Genomic DNA, 11,775 nt, shown 5'->3' on the forward strand with positions numbered 1-11,775 from the left:
GATGGCAACTTCCCATTTGCCCAGCCCAGAAAGAGAGGGTGGTTGCCACCTGGATTAGGCCTCTTGTCAAAGTTCAGAGAGGGCCCCAGTTCAGAAGGCATAGAACCCTGGAGAACTTCCAAAGCCTAATTGCTAACACTCAGGCCTCCCAGTGAGGACAGCGCTCCTGTCCCTCAGAGACTGATGATCCATGGGGGCAATGAGGTCTTCACTGTTCTGAGCCCAGGAACAGGGGGAGTTGGAAGATGGGAGGGAGGGTTCCTCAGTCTAGGCCCCTCTCCACAGCTTGGGTGTCTGATAGATATGGGATGCACATACCTCATACCCAAACAACTGGAACCAATGAGACCAAATTCTCTGCCCTTGTGAGGGGAGAACCATGAGAAAGAGGTGTTCTTCCAAAGGGCAACTCTTGGGATCTTCTCTTTAAATTAGTAGTTTAGTTTCTTGTTTTGCACATTCCACTGGTCACATTTTGATAAACACTGCCCAGGCCTTGTTTATTTGAAATTTCAGTCTGAATCCCACAAGTGTAGATTTAAATACCCACCCTGAAGGTGGCTTTTAACTCAGGACCTTCTAAGGGCAAGCAAAAGATATTAAGAAGATTAGAACCTCCATGGGAATAAACTATGGGTAGTTTTGTTAACCATAAAAATACAGCTAATTAAAAATGATATGTGGAGTCACCATCTTTTCCCAGTTTACCCTCTCACTCAGGGTCTTATCAACTTGCTGAATAGTGAGCTGGGCTCCTGGACATGCTCTCTCATTCTCGCTCTCGCTTTATGGCAGGAGGTGGGTAGGGATGCAATGCTTTGACAGCAAGCCAAGCAGAGAGCAAGGGACAGCACTTCCCAAGGAGAACTCAGTGCTGCTAGTGAAGAAAGGGGAGAGCAGGTGTTGGGGAGGGAGGGCAAAGTAGTAGAGGTCAGTTTTGTATCACTACACAGTCCAAGGGGACCTACAGGAGTTAAATGTTTGTTTGCCCATTAGCAAATATTTATTATGGTGGTTTACTTTGTGCAAGGCATGAGAGTGCTCTTCAAATATGTGAAGAACTGTTGTGGGAAAGACAAGTGTGTGTGTGTGTGTGTGTGTGTTCCCAGGGAAGATCTAGAACTAGTGACTGAAAGTTATGGGAGTTAGATTTTGAGCACACAGAAGAAGCCTTCTCCAACAACTACGGGTGATAAATGTAAGAGACTGTTCTACAAAGGGAGCTCCTTGTTACCAAGTAGGGGCTGGATGACCAATCACAAACCAGGTTTGTTACAGAGGGATTCTGCATCAGGTGAGGGCTGGAACAGATGAGGAGCCTGCATTTGTACTCAGTGGCTGCTGTACCAAATGACCAGTGGCTTAAAACAACACAGAATTAGTGTCTACCAGTTCTCTAAGTTAGAATACCATGTGAGTTTTACTGGACTAAAAGCAATGTCAGCAAGGCTGTGCTCCTTTCTGGAAGTCCTGGGAGAGACTCCATGTCCTTACCTGTTCCAGCTTCATAAAGCCTTGGCTCATGCCCACTTCCTCTGCCTTCATATCTGGCAATGAAGGGTCTTCTTTTCACATCATATCAGTCTGACCTCCTCTCCTACATGTCTCCTCTACATTAAGGACCCCTGTGATGACACTGGGCCCACTCAGATAACCTGGGATAATCTTCCTGCTTTAAGGGTAGCTAACTTTTTTCTTTTTCTTTCTTTCTTTCTTTTTTTTTTTTTGGGAGATTTTTTGCTATAGGATGCGTGCACTCGCCAGACAGACAGAGAGAGACAGAGAGACAGAAAGCGAGAAATCACCCCCCAGGGGGATGGCCACACCGCAATCCCTTCTCCTCCATTCTCCTCTCGGGATCTTGGGCATGCATGCACACGCACCCGGCATGAGTTTAAGCCACCAGGTCCGGAACTCGAACCGCGGTCAACTACGTGGGAGTCCAGCGACATAGCCATTATGCTAACTGCTGGTCCTCCAAGGTTAGCTAACTTGAAACCTTAATTCTACCTGCAACGTGAATTCCCTCTTACCATGTAACATAACATACCCTTGGGTTCAAGACATTGCCATCTTTGGGGACCATCAGCCTGCCTACTCTGTGTGTGTGTGTGTGTGTGTGTGTTCCCAGGGAAGATCTAGAACTAGTGACTGAAAGTTATGGGAGTTAGATTTTGAGCACACAGAAGAAGCCTTCTCCAACAACTACGGGTGATAAATGTAAGAGACTGTTCTACAAAGGGAGCTCCTTGTTACCAAGTAGGGGCTGGATGACCAATCACAAACCAGGTTTGTTACAGAGGGATTCTGCATCAGGTGAGGGCTGGAACAGATGAGGAGCCTGCATTTGTACTCAGTGGCTGCTGTACCAAATGACCAGTGGCTTAAAACAACACAGAATTAGTGTCTACCAGTTCTCTAAGTTAGAATACCATGTGAGTTTTACTGGACTAAAAGCAATGTCAGCAAGGCTGTGCTCCTTTCTGGAAGTCCTGGGAGAGACTCCATGTCCTTACCTGTTCCAGCTTCATAAAGCCTTGGCTCATGCCCACTTCCTCTGCCTTCATATCTGGCAATGAAGGGTCTTCTTTTCACATCATATCAGTCTGACCTCCTCTCCTACATGTCTCCTCTACATTAAGGACCCCTGTGATGACACTGGGCCCACTCAGATAACCTGGGATAATCTTCCTGCTTTAAGGGTAGCTAACTTTTTTCTTTTTCTTTCTTTCTTTCTTTTTTTTTTTTTGGAGAGATTTTTGCTATAGGATGCGTGCACTCGCCAGACAGACAGAGAGAGACAGAGAGACAGAAAGCGAGAAATCACCCCCCAGGGGGATGGCCACACCGCAATCCCTTCTCCTCCATTCTCCTCTCGGGATCTTGGGCATGCATGCACACGCACCCGGCATGAGTTTAAGCCACCAGGTCCGGAACTCGAACCGCGGTCAACTACGTGGGAGTCCAGCGACATAGCCATTATGCTAACTGCTGGTCCTCCAAGGTTAGCTAACTTGAAACCTTAATTCTACCTGCAACGTGAATTCCCTCTTACCATGTAACATAACATACCCTTGGGTTCAAGACATTGCCATCTTTGGGGACCATCAGCCTGCCTACTCTACGACCTCAATATCTCTTTCCAGCTAGAGATTCAGCGGTCTTATGATTGATCAGCTCATTGCATCTTTTCCAGCAGGGTGGAGGCACACCTAGGTGCAACAGTAACACTTGAGATCCCTGCAAGAGCAAAGCATGCGTGATTGTTTGCTTCCAAAACAGAAGTCAGGTCACCCTGTAATTACCTCTTTGTCTATTAGCAGTGATTACACTCAAGTCAGTAGGAGGTCTTAGAATTACCGTGGATGCAACCTCTTTCTCAGGAAATTCTATTAAGTGTCTGTGTAGCTAACAAGTCATTACAGAGCACTTGAAATTATAGTGTTAAGCTGCCTTAGGAAAAACTCCTCCAACTCCCAGAGAGGAGAGAAAGTATTAGAGCAACTGGTAGACAGTGGGGAGGGAGGAGAGAAGACCTGTTCCCTCTGAATCCTCATGGCAGATCTGAGGGCCCCATGAAAGTTGGAGGGTGGGGCCCAAAGGTGGTGACAAATAGTAATAATGGCTATTCGTTGCTACATCTGGGTAAAAGGCATGGAGCTGCAGCCTCCTGAGTGGTAGTCACTCCTGCAGGCCTTTCTAGGCGAATTGGAGGTAGTGGACATCCATGCCGCATCCCTGTTTCAAGGTCTGAAGGCTCCAGGGATGGGACTAAGAGGTCCAGAGGGAGCTGAACAAGGAGTTCAGTCCTCAGACTACATCCCAAGCTAGCCTTGGATCCTGGCAAAGGACTAGGGTGGGAAACGGTACTGGCAAAGAAAGTACAAAAAGGGTACTTGGTTTACTTTTCTTTTTTTAGAGATTTTTGCTATAGCGTGTTTGCTCCCTAGAGAGATGGAGAGAGAGAAAGTGAGAAATCACTCCTAGGGAGGATGACCATACTGCAATCCCTTCTCCTCTATTCTCCTCTTGGGATTTTGGGCATACACACATACGTGCCAAACATGAGTTTTAAGCCACCAAGTCTGGGACTCAAACCACTGTCAACTATGTGGGAGTCCAGCAACATAATCTTCACACCATCTGCTGCTCTCAGAAGCTCAGTTTTCTAAAGCATGCAGTTTGGAGCACAAGGGTGAGACTAGCTGATGGGCTAAAGCCAGGCCCATTTTCCATGTTGAACAGGTTACCATTGAAGAGATGGATGGTAACATGGTTGCACCTTGTAGACAGATCCTTCAGTAACTGCATAGACCAGGGGTCAGTAACCTTTCTCTGTAAAGGGCCAGATAATATTTTAGGTTCTGCAGGCCAGGTACTTTCCGTCACCCTATTTTATTACAGTTGTAATAGCCCTAGACTGCATGTAACCAAATGGACATGGCGCTGTTCCAATAAAACTTTATTTACAAAACCAGGGGCTGTGGGCCAGATTTTCTCATAGGCCATAGTCTGCCAACCTCTGGTTTAGATAAAGGAGTTGAAGAGTATAATTTTAGGTCCTTTATTCATTAGCATATTTAATAAATCATCAAACTAGTTCAAGTAAAAATAATAGTGATAGCAATTTGTCATATACATATAATATTTTAAAGTTTATAGAGCTTTTTAATATTAACTCATTTATGTGATCCTCACAGTTTAGGACATACAGGCTTAGAGAAGTTAAGTGACTTGTTCAAGTTTGCACGGCTACTAGGCATTTTTTGTTCTGTCTTAGTTAAAAGTCCCACATGGGTTTTACTGGACTAAACTCAATGTTCAGCAATGTTAGATATCATCTTTGCCAAGAATCCTTCCCAGCTCCAGATCTTCCTTTGATTAGAAAGAAAAAGTAAAGACCAATTGGCAGTTCCTTCTCTGAGGGTGTATATTAGTGTCCATGGAGTAGGATGGCAGGAACTCTTACCCACGTTCCAACTTCTAGAGAGGTGGTTGGAGAGTAGCACGGAGTACAAGATCTCACACATGGGGTTGGGCTTCACAGAGGTGGGGAGGTCTTGGCAATTGTGGATAAGCATCATCTGTCTCTGCACCAAGCAGAGAGGATGAGTCTTCTCAGGATATGGCAGCCATATTCAGGAATTCTGCTCCTGGCATCGGCTTCAGAAGCCTCCTTCATAAGGATGACGCTAACATGGCAAGGTTGAAGGACTAGAGTTGAGGAAGGATATTCAGGGAAAGGGGATGAGAGCTATTTCCTGGAGTTGTATGGACATTTTGGTCCTTATAGGTCCAAATTTGAGACAATTAGTGTTAAATCTACTCCAGTTTTAAGAATGAGGAAGTTGCCCAGAATCCTGTTCATAATAACTACTCTCAGTAGAAGCTTCTTCCCTCTATGAAGGAGGGTGTGGGAATGGCTATTTCAGTGACTGGGTTTCCCCACTGGCATTTAGCAGCTGTGTGTAGAGAGGCTGGCACCTGGAAACGCACAGGATACTCCTACACAACGAAGACTGTTTCATGTCCCACATGAATTTCAAATGTCCACTGGACACTGGTGTATATGAAAAACCTGAGTCTGGGTCTAACACTTTTTTAACATATAAACACAAAGCAATTTTAAAAAATAACTTATTATTATTATTATTTAATTTAACCAAGGGGTGGGGGAGTGAGAAAGCAAGCCGCCAGGCCCAGAACTTGAACCATGGTCAGCCATGTAGGAGTCCAGTGCCTTCATTACCATGCCACCTGCTGGCTCCAAAGCACAAAGCAATTTTTGCAAAGTTTGGATACCAACAAATTTCCCAGCAAGTCAATTCATGTAAATCAAGGTGAAACTGGACTTTGTTTTATTGTGGGCCTTGCCGGACCATGCCAAGAACTGTTCACTATTTTAGAAAACGAAATCACAAATGTATTTATCAACCACGGCAGCTGGTTTACTTGGCAGTATGTATCAGTCTACACTCAGAGCTATCAAATTCACAGTGAGTCTCTACAGATGTGCAAGTTTCTAACTCCTTTTTAAAAAAATTCTTTGAACATATTTTAAAGTAATTAGACTCACAAGGAACTGCAAAAACAGTACAGAAAGTTACCATGTATCCACCATTCAGTTTCCCCCATGGAAGCATCTTACACAAATAACTATAATTCATTATCAGGATCAGAAAATTGACTGAAACAATACAATTGGTTAGACTACAGACCACACCTAGATTTTACCAACCAACTCCCCTTTTGTGTCTTCTAGTGTCATTGCACCTGATCATAGAGATTGGAATACAGATTGTTTTCTTATGAATCACTTGTATTTTACTTCTTATTTATATTGCACTTAGGATTTGAAATAGTATTTTTTAATTATTTATTTACCTAGTTTTATATTATTATGAATTTCATTTTAGAATAGAAAAGGAAGCACGGAAATAGTAGTTAAGAGGGTAGTGACGATGATGGTAAATCCCAAATGTTTAGATGTCCTAATAGCTGTCTAGCAGATAATAATAACAGACTTGGCCTTAGGGCTCACGATGTGGGAGAGTCTTCATACTCTTTCTCTTAATTGTTATAGCACCTCTGAGGAGCTTCTTATAATCTCTAGTTTGCAAAAGCAGACCCTGCAGCTCAGGCAGGTTGTACGATTTGCCCAAGTTCCCACAGCAAGTAAATCGACAGAGCCAGGTGTCCTCTTAGTCTGACATGTCAACCACAAAGCCGGATGTTTCCAAAGCACCATCATTACATCGAATAATGCTGCTGAAACACAGTAATAACCGCTGCTTCTCGTGTAATCCCTACTATGCGCCAGATAGTGGGCTTTGCTTTTCTAGGTTGTCTGACTCTCAACTGTCCTATGAGGAAACAATGTTGTATCCCCATCCTAATCTCAAAACCCTGGATTAGAGAGGTGAAGTAACTTGGCCACAGTTGCTCAGCTAGTGGTAGAGTCAGGATTCCAAAGCAGCTGATCCTGCTTCAAAGCCCAAGCACTCCACTCACACACCGTGCTGCCTTCTTGGTTTTGAGCTGGGCCTTCCGGTTTCAAATCGTTTCTATCATAATCTCATAATCTCTGTAAGCACGCTGAGCTAGTTTGGAGCCAAGGGACCTGATTGACTGAGCCCAGAGTTCCATCCTGATCCATAATAGGCTGGGAGAAAAGGGGATCCCTGATTGGCTGCAGGCCCCCACTGCATCCCAGCAGATGGGATCATGAGGCAGAGACCCACCGAGGCCAGTCCCTCAGGCCCAAGGGCCCTGCCTACCAGCCCAGCAGGGGGAGGGGCAGCAGGGGGAGGGACACAGCCTGTCAGGATGCATGAACAATGCAGGGTGGGTGCGGGAGGGGCGCTCAGAGAGATTATCTCACAGTTCGAACTCGTTAATGAAAGAAATAAATTAACCAAGCTCATTTTTCAGGGAATTCTTGTGTAAACTGGAAATTTTCCAGTCTGTGAGCCCTGTGCCAGGCCCTCCCATAAATCACAGCAAGTAGGCTGTCGGCTGAGCAGAGAGGAAGGGGGAGCAGTACAACAGAGGGGAAGTGAGTTGAGCCGTGGCCTGGGGTGGCTGGGCGGGAGCCCCCCATCTCCTGCGATCGCTCCCTCCAGAATCCCTGGGAAAAGGAGGGAAAAAGAAAGAGCATCCACAAGCCGAGGACCTCCATGGGCAGCCAGGGCTGAGTGTGTCTGCGGACGCCCCAGTTCCCCCTACCCCATGCTCCCAACCTGGGAGCGGCCCCCGAAACAGGTCATTTTTTAATTGAATACAATATTAATTACCGCGTGCACCATTAACGGTTTGTGGGATTTGACTAATTAATGTAATAGTTTTTGAGTCACGCTCATTAAATATGAAAATTACGCTGGTGAAAAGTATTGGTTTCATTATCAATCTTGTATGGACAGGATGGGGGCAGGGACCGAAGGAGGGACAGACCTCTGCCTACCTCTTCCAATGGAGAATAGCTGGATTGGGGGTTTCACCAACCAAGGGGGGCTGACAAGGGAGCTGGGAGGAAGGAAGGAAGAAGGAACCCAGGGCATGCTGGGAGCAAACTTCCAACAGCCACACGGGGCTCTAAAATCCAGCTCCCTGGGTCCCTTTCTACCCCAGACTTGCCCAGCAGAGAGCCTCTCTTTGACTGGCTGAGTTTGTCACCCACTGCTTCATTGATCGCCAGCTAGGTTTGTGCAGCAGACGCTGTGGCTGCTACTTAACACAGCGCCCATTTCCAGCCCCCACGTTCCTAGCCTGCCTCAGAGGCTAAAAGATGTGACTCTTCTATTCCCAACTGTCTTGTTCTGTTCAAGTTGTCATCCTGAAGTACCATGGACTTCCTGGCTTACAAGCACAGAAATTCATTTCTCACAGTCTTGAGGCTGGGAAGTCCAAAACCAGCACTCCTGTAGAATCAGTGTCGCTGAGGACCTGCTTTTTAGATACCTGCCTTTGTGCTGTACCGCACATGGCAGAAGGGCTAAGGGATCTCTCTGAGGCCTCCTTAATACAGGCACTCACCTGGTGCATGAGGCTTCCACCCTCATGACCTAATCACCTCCCAAAGGCCCCACCTTCTAATACCATCACCTTGGAGGTGGTCATTTCAGTGACTATGAATTTGGGGTGGATATTAACATTTGGTACATACACCAACCTCCCTTGAAGCTACAGCTGGTGACACTGCACCTTTGTCTGGAGCTCTGGCAGCTGCTTTGGAACAGGGGGGGAAAGCCAAGAGACACACAAGAATGCTGATCCTGACGTTGTATTAAAAAAGATCTCCAACAGTCACCTACTCCCAGACTCCTTGTTTTGGGTGAAAATAACCCCCTGTTTATCTGAAACACTGATCATTGCCTTTTTTGTTCTTTGCATCTAAAAATATTCCTAGTAAATAAATAAAGGCAATAGGTCTGGTGCTGTGAGAAAAAGAAGTTTATGATCTAGTTCCAGAGAAAGCATAAAAGATGTGGAATTGTAAAAGCACCTCCCATTCCAGGCAGCGAGTGTCCGGTGCTGCCGAGTGGGCTCCAAGGGGTGCCTTCAGCCGGTGAACCTGGTAAAGCCTTACAATTACTAAGAACTGGGTTCCTTCTGACAGTCAGAGCCCATGACAGCTGGCTGCCAGCTATTAAGGTGGTCACCACTGGTGGTCAACACCCCAAGTTGATCAAAGGAGCATTGATAAGGTTGTCTGAGACACCTCTGGGATTCAGTGGGGATATGACTTGGTCTTTGAAGGGTGAAGGGAATTTCCAAAGGCAGAAATGGGAAGGAGGGACCAGCAGTTAGCGTAATGGCTATATCGCTGGATTCCCATGGAGTCCACCGCAGTTCGCATCCCAGACCCGGTGGCTTAAACTCACGCCAGGCGCGTGTGCGTGCATGCCCAAGATCCCGAGAGGAGAATGGAGGAGAAGGGATTGCGGCGTGGCCATCCCTTCTGGGGGGTGATTTCTCGCTTTCTGACTCTGTCTCTCTCTGTCTGTCTGGCGAGCGCATACGCCCTATAGCAAAAACTTCTCAAAAAAAAAAAAAAAAAGAAATGGGAGAGAGAGGTGAGGAAGTGGCAGTGAGCAAGGCTGGAGGTGGGAAGGGAAAGTCCGTTTCAGGGGGTGAAAGGAGCCCTAACAGGTTATAACCATTAATGCAGAGAAATAGCAGCTGAGGAGTTGACCAGACCTTGAGCACAGGGTCTCTGACCTCCATCTTTGTATTTTTCCTGCTTAGTACAGGGTTTGACACGTATGCACAGGTGGCACTCAATAAATATTAAAGGAATAGCCACCAATTAGGGTATAGAAGTGACAACAGGAAGAGTTACTATCGGAGAGAGCCTATGAAGTGCCAGGCATTGGTCAAGGTACTTGGCATGTATTTATACTTTTGATTTTCCAGATTGGTTTAGGTCCTAAGTCTAACTATGCCCTCCAAAACTCTGTAATCTAAAGGAAGTTAATGGACCTGTTCAAAAATCAACTCCCACAATAGCAAAATGGTGAAAGTAACACCTTTTCAATGTGTTTATTCTGGTGAATACCAACACCACCAACAGCTGATGTTTATTAAGTGCGTGCTTTACCAAGTACTGTGCTAAATGCTTAATGTTTGTCATCTCATTTATTCCTTATAATAGGCCTGTTGGATGGGTATTTTTATTATCTGCTGTTTTTTTAGACTTTTACCATGGGGTGCATTCACTCACTGGAGAGAGACAGAGGGAGGGAAAGTGAGAAATCACCCCCCCTTAGGAGCGGCCATAATCCCTTCTCCTCTTAGGATTTTGGCCATGCATGCTGTGCACTCTGTGTGATTTTCAAGCTGCTGGGTCTGGGACTCGAACTACAGTCAGCCATGTAGGAGTCCAACACCTTCACCACCACACCATCTGCTGGCCCCTAATCTCCTTATTTTAAAGTCAGCTGGTTTTAAACTCAACCTTAATTTTATCTACTACCTTTATTCCCTACTGCCATATAACAATATATTCACAGGTTCCAAAGATTAAGACTAGAACATCTTTCAGGGTGGGGACCATTCTGCCCATAGAAATAATTCAAGCAGACATTTATTTTCCTTCCTTAATAAGCAGTCTGGAGGTAGGAATTGAGATTTGGGATCAGAACTCCATGACTCAGGCTCTTTTATACTTTATATATTTTCTATGGTCCTCAAGTTCACCACCTAATTCTCACAAGACAGCTGCCACAGCTCCCAACATCACATCATTATGCCACAATCCGAACAAGAGAGAAAAAGATAGAAAAGCTCTCCCTTTTTTTTTTTTTTAATCCAGCCTGACAAACTTTGCCTGGAGTTTCCTGAAAACTTCTTTTTTGAGGGCCACTAGTGGGACCTGGGTCACCTGGCCATCTCTGGATGTGAAAGAGACTGGGAAAGTGAATACGAGGCTTTCCATCCTTTGTAGAGGAAGGTAGGCAAGACAGCGGCACTTTGGGTAGTGGTCTTACAGCAGTGAGGTCTACGACCTTCCATGGCAGACCTGGGCTAGAGCACCATCCCTGCACGTGGCTGGTGGCCCCTGCTTTCCTCCCCAGTCCTATTGAAACAAGTAGGCTGTGAAAATCAGGGCAGCCTTGCCCTAGAGTAGCTTGACTGCTCATTGTTGTTTGAACTTGGGGGCAGTCTCGGGGTCAGAGGAGGTCCAGGAGAGAGACTGGAGAATAAGCGCTGGGCTCCAGCTTGCCCCGCACAGCAGAGGCTGCCTCCATGGCTCTCCAAGATGCCACCTCACCCTGCTGGCCAGCCTTGCATGCTCTCTATCGGCACATTGATTATTCTGGTTAATTAGTTTGTGTTTGCGGAATGAAGGAGAGACCCATTTGGCCCCACACTCTTCCAGACTGTCAGCCTAGGGCAGGGTAGGATGGATTGTAGCAGAAATATGGAAGGCAAACTTCCTCCCTCTGAGAAAAATAAAAGTCCCTTCACTCTGAGCTCTTTCCTCCTAAGTGAGGGGAGTTAGGGATGTGGGCCTGTTAGTGACAGTGAGTGACTGCCCTGTGTGGAGCCCTGGGGAGGGGACCATGCCAGCTCCATTATGTTTATGGGTTCGGGCTTGACATCCTGGGCCTGCTTCCCAGCTGTGAGCTCAGGGCGGCTCTGCACCAGGGACTGAGTTGGGGGTATGAGAGGAGGAGAAAGTGGAAAGGAAGGAGCAGAGGGACAGTGAGGTACACAAAAGACAAGCACTGGCGGGGATTCTGCTTCTTTATATTAAAGAAAGGATTAAAGCATGTT

General features: G+C 46.2%; 1 long non-coding RNA gene across 1 annotated transcript in view; it reads right to left on the minus strand.

The window, feature by feature from the left end:
* Positions 1 to 4,931: 4,931 nt before the first annotated feature.
* Positions 4,932 to 11,775, minus strand: part of LOC102502428 (uncharacterized) — a 24,976-nt gene continuing 18,132 nt past the window's right edge. The window contains exon 3 of the long non-coding RNA XR_335771.1: positions 4,932 to 5,214. This is a non-coding gene — a long non-coding RNA (uncharacterized LOC102502428). The remainder of the gene's footprint in view (positions 5,215 to 11,775) is intronic.

This window comes from Tupaia chinensis, unplaced genomic scaffold, assembly GCF_000334495.1.
Source record: "Tupaia chinensis unplaced genomic scaffold, TupChi_1.0 Scaffold000528_1, whole genome shotgun sequence".
Taxonomy (NCBI): domain Eukaryota; kingdom Metazoa; phylum Chordata; class Mammalia; order Scandentia; family Tupaiidae; genus Tupaia; species Tupaia belangeri.